The sequence below is a fragment of the Centrocercus urophasianus genome, unplaced genomic scaffold (assembly GCF_019232065.1).
Source record: "Centrocercus urophasianus isolate 14NV4802_14NV808 unplaced genomic scaffold, USGS_Curo_1.0 seq_1426, whole genome shotgun sequence".
Classification (NCBI taxonomy): domain Eukaryota; kingdom Metazoa; phylum Chordata; class Aves; order Galliformes; family Phasianidae; genus Centrocercus; species Centrocercus urophasianus.
The window spans coordinates 29,681-36,875 of NW_024884616.1; positions in this window are offsets into that span (position 1 = coordinate 29,681).

Consider the following 7,195-nt stretch of genomic DNA (forward strand, 5'->3'; position numbering starts at 1 on the left):
AGAAATGAGTTTACATGGGGCCCTGAGCAGCAGCAGGCTTTTGAACAGATTAAACAGGAGATATCCCGTGCCGTGGCCCTAGGGCCAGTACGGACGGGACCGGGACAGGGTATAAAGAACATCCTCTATACCGCTGCTGGAGAGAACGGTCCCACTTGGAGTTTGTGGCAAAGAGCCTCAGGAGAGACCCGAGGCCGACCCCTGGGATTCTGGAGTCGGGCGTACAGAGGGTCCGAAGAGCACTACAATCCAACTGAAAAGGAGATCTTAGCTGCATATGAGGGAATGGGCTGGGGTCCTATTTGCTAAGATCGACCACCAGCCCAACCATGTCCTTCTCCAGCTCTGGAGACAACTAAAGGACAATCAAAAATTCCAGAGCTACCCTAAGAAATCAAGGGTACGAACTATAGAGAGGGTTCCAACAACAACATGGAACCTAGAAGATTTTATTATTCCAAACAGGAAAAAGAAGCCACCTCAGGTGTCTCGGGCCACAATGCCTGAGCCGTCAGAAGCAAAAGAACTGGCCCTAGCACAATTCATGCAGTGACAAGGGATGTTAGTCCCCGTAGGGCCTCCAGACGGGACCGGAGGCCCTATGTAGAATTAACGATTTATTGGTCCCGAAAAAATATTCAGAGAGTTATGGCACTAGTAGACACAGGAGCAGAAACATCAATTATCTATGGAGATCCGGGAAAATTTGATGGCGACAGAGTGATCATTGGTGGTTTTGGGGGACAGACTATTCCTGTCACCCAAACATGGTTAAAATTGGGGGTTGGGCGTCTCCCACCCCGGGAGTACAAGGTGTCTATTGCCCCAGTCCAAGAATACATCCTGGGCATAGACATTCTATGGGGTCTGGCTCTCCAAACAACTGTGGGAGAGTTCAGACTTCGACAAAGATGTATCAGTATCCGGGCGGTGCAGGCAATATTAAGAGGCCATGCGAAACATGAGCCTGTTTGCCTGCCGAAACCGTGCCGGATTACTAATGTAAGACAGTATAGACTCCCGGGTGGGCAAGATGAAATATCGAGAACGGTGCAGGAATTAGAAAAAGTGGGCATTATAAGACCTGCACACAGCCCATATAACTCCCCCATATGGCCAGTGCGAAAGTCGGATGGCACATGGAGGATGACAGTAGATTACAGAGAATTAAATAAGGTCACGCCGCCTATTCATGCGGCCGTACCCAATATTGCCTCCCTAATGGACACATTGAGTAGGGAGATAAAAACCTATCATTGTGTCCTAGATCTAGCAAATGCATTCTTCAGTATCCCAATTGCTGAGGAATCGCAAGATCAGTTTGCGTTTACGTGGGGAGGCAGGCAGTGGACCTTTCAGGTCCTGCCACAGGGGTACGTGCATTCACCAACGTATTGTCACAATCTAGTGGCGCGTGACCTGGCTGACTGGAGAAAACCTGATGATGTTAACCTATATCATTATATTGATGATCTCCTGTTGACATCCGACTCACTGGAGGCAGTAGGACAGGCAGCAGATTCATTAACTGCCTATTTACAACAAAGGGGATGGGCTATAAATCCCCAAAAGGTGCAAGGTCCAGGCCTGTCCGTAAAATTCCTGGGGGTGGTTTGGTCAGGAAAGACCAAAGTGCTACCCAGTGCTGTTATAGATAAGGTTCAGGCGTTCCCAGTCCCTACAACATCAAAGCAGCTGCAAGAGTTTCTAGGTATATTGGGTTATTGGCGTTCCTTTATACCTCACCTAGCGCAGCTGCTAAGGCCACTATACAGACTCACAAAAAAGGGGCAGCTATGGGACTGGGGGAAAACCGAACAGGATGCTTTCCAACAAGCAAAACTGGCAGTTAAACAAGCTCAGGCATTGGGTATATTCGATCCTACCCTCCCAGCCGAGTTGGACGTTCATGTTACTCAAGACGGCTTCGGTTGGGGCCTGTGGCAACGCCAGAGTTCTGTTCGGACCCCCATTGGTTTCTGGTCTCAGGTTTGGCACGGAGCAGAAGAAAGATACAGCATGATTGAAAAACAGTTATTGGCTGCCTATTCGGCATTACAGGCGGTAGAGCCAATAACTCAAACAGCTGCAGTTATAGTCAAGACGACTCTGCCAATTCAGGGGTGGGTGAAAGATCTGACCCACCTTCCTAAGACAGGGGTGGCCCAAGCACAAACAGTGGCACGATGGGTCGCCTATCTCAGCCAAAGGAGCAGTCTGTCTTCATCCCCCTTGAAAGAAGAACTTCAGAAGATCCTAGGCCCAGTTACGTATCACAGTGATGCACCAAAAGAAATACTGGTTGCTCCACCAGAGAAGAGTCCCGTTCAGGAGGGAAAATATCCTATCCCTGAAGATGCCTGGTACACAGGTGGGTCCAGCAAGGGCAACCCGAGCAAGTGGAGAGCAATAGCATACCATCCTTCCACCGAGACAATCTGGTTCGATGAGGGGGATGGTCAGAGCAGCCAATGGGCAGAACTGCGAGCCGTGTGGATGGTTATAACCAAGGAACCCTGTGATGGTATCCTGAACATCTGCACGGATAGTTGGGCTGTGTACCGGGGGCTCACTCTTTGGATTGCACAGTGGGCCACCCAGGAATGGACTATCCACGCCCGACCGATCTGGGGCAAAGACATGTGGTTAGATATATGGAATATGGTCAAACACAGGACTGTACGTGTCTACCATGTTTCTGGTCATCAGCCCCTACAGTCACCGGGAAACGATGAAGCCGACACACTGGCCCGAGTTCGATGGATTGAGAATTCGCCATCTGAGAACATCGCCCGCTGGTTACATCAGAAGCTACGGCATGCTGGACAAAAGACAATGTGGGCAGCTGCTAAAGCATGGGGACTGCCCATACAACTATCTGATATTGTCCAGGCATGCCAGGATTGCAACGCTTGCTCCAAGATGAGACCGAGATCGTTGCCCGAAACAACAGCCCATCTTGCTAGGGGACACAATCCTCTCCAGCGATGGCAGGTCGATTACATCGGGCCCCTTCCTAGTTCCGAAGGGGCAAGATATGCCCTGACCTGTGTCGACCCTGCAAGTGGGCTACTGCAGGCCTATCCAGTACCGAAAGCAAACCAGGCATATACCATCAAGGCACTTACTAAACTGATGTCTGCCTACGGGACAGCTCAAGTCATCGAGAGCGACCAAGGGACTCATTTTACTGGTGCAACGATACAGCGCTGGGCAGAAGAAAATAACATCGAATGGCGATTTCACCTGCCATATAATCCAACGGGGGCAGGCCTCATCGAACGATATAATGGTATTCTTAAGGCTGCCCTGAAGACAGACTCCCAGTCCTTGCAGGGGTGGACAAAAAGACTGTATGAAACCCTGCGGGACCTGAATGAAAGACCTCGAGACGGCAGACCCAGTGCCCTGAGAATGTTGCAGACGACATGGGCCACCCCGCTTAGGATCCAAATTACGGGCACTGATCATCAGGTAAGACCCCAGATTGGTAATGAAAATAATCTTCTGCTCCCTGCCCCTGAAAACTTAGAGCCAGGAACCCATAAAATAAAATGGCCCTGGAAGGTGCAGGTAGGACCCAAGTGGTGTGGCCTACTTGCACCTTGGGGGAGACTATTGGAGGTGGGAGGCTCAGTAGTCCCTCCAGTAATAGGTACATGGCCTACTGATATTGTGGTCAACACTCCGATCTTTATTGCTAAAGGGACCCCCATCCTGTCCCTATGGCAGATCAGGACACCTCCTTTGGTGCCTGATATCGTTATGCAGCCGCAGATATCCGGCCAAAAAGTGTGGTACAGGCGGCCAGGACGTGCCCCAGTACAAGCGGAAGTGTTGACCCAAGACAGAAATACGGCCTGTATCTTGCCCTGGAGAGCAGACCTTCCCCTCCTGGTACCTGTGAAACATCTGTATTACTCCCCGTGAGTCTGTGAGCCTTCAGGACCACCGGAAGGAACAAAATGCCATCAAGCGTTCCAGTGTTGCTGACAGATCACGTACAACACCCGGTGATGGCCTGCATGGGACTGATGGAACATAGAATGGACTTGCACCTCAGGACCTCATGCCTCCAGTCACATCATCGAGCACTGGCCCATAGAAGAATATAGACATCCACTAATCATCACTTGTCTTGAACTGTACCAACATACGTCGCGATAAAATTGTATAAGCGTCGCGATATACCGGATCTCTGTATTAGGGAAAGCTTACCCTTTGTTAACCTGATCATTGGTTCACGCCGTGAAGGGGTGGAGTGTATGGGAACTGCTGAGTCACGGCCTGAACCTCTGATTAATCACCTGAGGTGAGCCTTGAGTCAGCCAGAGGAGCACAGGTGAAGGCAATTCACCTGTGCTGCCGGAAGGTGGGGAGCCAGGCTCCACCCCTCCTGGACCTATTTAAGAGCTGGCTACCAGAGGGGAAGAATCTCTTCTGGAGATCCCCTCTTTGGTATCTTCTGGTGAGCTCAACCCAAGGGTAAGCTCTTCCACTTATTCTCTTTTGTGATCGTTGTCTGCTCTGCCTTACTCTCATTGATTGTATTGCGATTGTAACATCTTGATTATACAAAATTATAACATCTTGGTTATACACTAAGGTATGCAGGGAGGAAGTCCGGAATGCGAAAGCCCATCTTGAGCTTAGATTGGCCACTGCAGTAAAGCAGAATAAGAAATCCTTTTACAAATATATCAATGGCAAGAGAAAAACCAAGGATAATCTTTATCCTTTAATTGATGTGGCGGGGAATGTGACCACAGATCACAAGGAGAAGGCTGAGGTCCTCAACGCCTTCTTTACATCTGCCTTTAATAGTCAGACCAGCTATCTTCAGGGCACTTTGTACCCTGATCTGGATATCTGGGCTGACACGCAGAATGTCTCCCCGGAGATCGAGGTGGAGACAGTTAGAGAGCTCCTCCTCCATCTGGACAGTCACAAGTCCATGGGACTGGATGGGCTTCATCCTAGGGTGCTGAGGGAGTTGGCGGGGGTGATTGCTAAGCCGCTCTCGGCTATCTACCAGCGCTCCTGGTTGACTGGAGAGGTTCCAGAGGATTGGAGGCTTGCTGATGTGATGCCCATCTACAAGAAGGGCCGTAAGGAGGATCTGGGAAACTACAGGCCTGTCAGCCTGACATCAGTGCCAGGGAAGGTCATGGAACAAATCCTCTTGGGAGGGATCACACAGCTTGTCCACAGGATCAGGCCCAGCCAGCATGGGTTCATGAAAGGCAGGTCGTGTTTGACCAACCTCATCTCCTTCTACGTCTGGGTGACCAGACTGGTAGATGAGGGAAAGGCAGTTGATGTAGTCTACCTAGACTTCAGCAAAGCCTTTGACATGGTCTCTCACAGTATTCTTCTGTGGAAACTGGCTGCCTGTGGCTTGGACAGTTTTACCCTCCATTGGATAAGGAACTGGCTGGAGGGCCGTGCTCAACGGGTGGTGGTCAATGGAGTGAAGTCTAGCTGGAGACCTGCTACAAGTGGTGTCCCCCAGGGGTCAGTGCTGGGGCCCATCCTGTTTAATATCTTCATTGACGACTTAGGTGAAGGGATTGAGTGTACCCTGAGTAAGTTTGCAGATGACACCAAGTTGGGAGGTGGTGTCGATCTGCCTGAGGGCAGGGAGGCCCTGCAGAGGGATCTAGATAAGCTGGATCGCTGGGCTGAGATGAATGGGATGAGGTTTAACAAGGCCATGTGTCGGGTTCTGCACTTTGGCCACAACAACCCCATGCAGCGTTACAGGCTTGGGGATGAGTGGTTGGATGATTGTGAAGAGGAAAGGGACCTGGGGGTGTTGGTTGATGCTCGGCTGAACATGAGCCGAGAGTGTGCCCAGGTGGCCAAGAGGGCCAACGGCATCCTGGCCTGCATTAGAAATAGTGTGGCCAGCAGGAGCAGGGAGGTGATCACCCCCCTCTACTCAGCACTGGTGAGGCCACACATGGAGTACCGTGTTCAGTTTTGGGCCCCACACTACAAGAAAGACGTTGAGGCCCTGGAACATGTCCAGAGAAGGACAACGAAACTGGTGAGGGGTCTGGAGCACAAGTCTTATGAGGAGCGGCTGAGGGAGCTGGGATTGTTCAGTCTGGAGAAGAGGAGGCTCAGGGGAGACCTCATTGCACTGTACAAAGTCCTGAAGGGAGGCTGTGGTGCAAAAGGGTCTGGCCTCTTCTCCCAGGCAAATAGTAGGACCCGAGGAAACGGCCAGAAGTTGTACCAGAGGAGGTTTAGGTTGGATATTAGGAGAAACTTTTTCTCTCAAAGGGTGGTCAGGCACTGGAATGGCCTGCCCAGGGAGGTGGTGGAGTCGCTGTCCCTGGTAGTGTTCAAGAGGTGCCTGGATGAGGAGCTACGAAATATGGTTTAGTGCTTGTGGCACTGATAGGAATGGGAGGGTGGTTGGACTAGATGATCTTGCAGGTCGTTTCCAACCTTGTGATTCTGTGATTCAATGAGTCAGCCATGGGAGCACAGGTGAAGGCAATTCACCTGTGCTGCCAGAAGGGGTGGAGCCTGGCTCCACCTCTCCTAGACCCATTTAAGAGCTGACTATGGGAGAAGATACGTCTTTTTTTGAGATCTCTTTTTTTGGAGTTTTTTAGTGAGTCCAGGTTATGATTAAGCATTGTATATTTTTTCTTTTGGTGTGTTAGCTGCTTAGCTGATCTCTTTTGTTTGGTTTGTAATTATGCTGTTTGTGCATTATTTGGTAACGTATTTGGCAAGCCAGGCAGGCCATGTATGTTCAAGTTTATATCATCTCCTTTCTATGGCATTTCTATAAATAGGTCGGAGGGAGAACATTACCCCCTTAGATAAAATGATTCCTGGGCAGATTCCAGGGTTTCTGGGTTCTCCTTATTACCAGTTAGTAGCCATAGTTGGGAAATGGGGTCCCCTGCGTACGGTAGGGAATATTTTCTCATTCCGTGTGATGGAATATCTTCAAGGATTAGATAAAGACATTCTAACTACCCAAGAATGGCTGTTAGCTGCCTCCACAGTGGCATGGCCTCTGTTAAATGTCTTAAATCAAGTTGAAATAAGAGTTGACGTCTTAAGAAGTGAAAATCAGTTATTAAAAGATAGCAATGAAAAACTGGAACAGGAACTTAATACATTAACAGGGAAAAAAACTAACTTCACATTCCCTGATAGGTCAGGTCTGCAA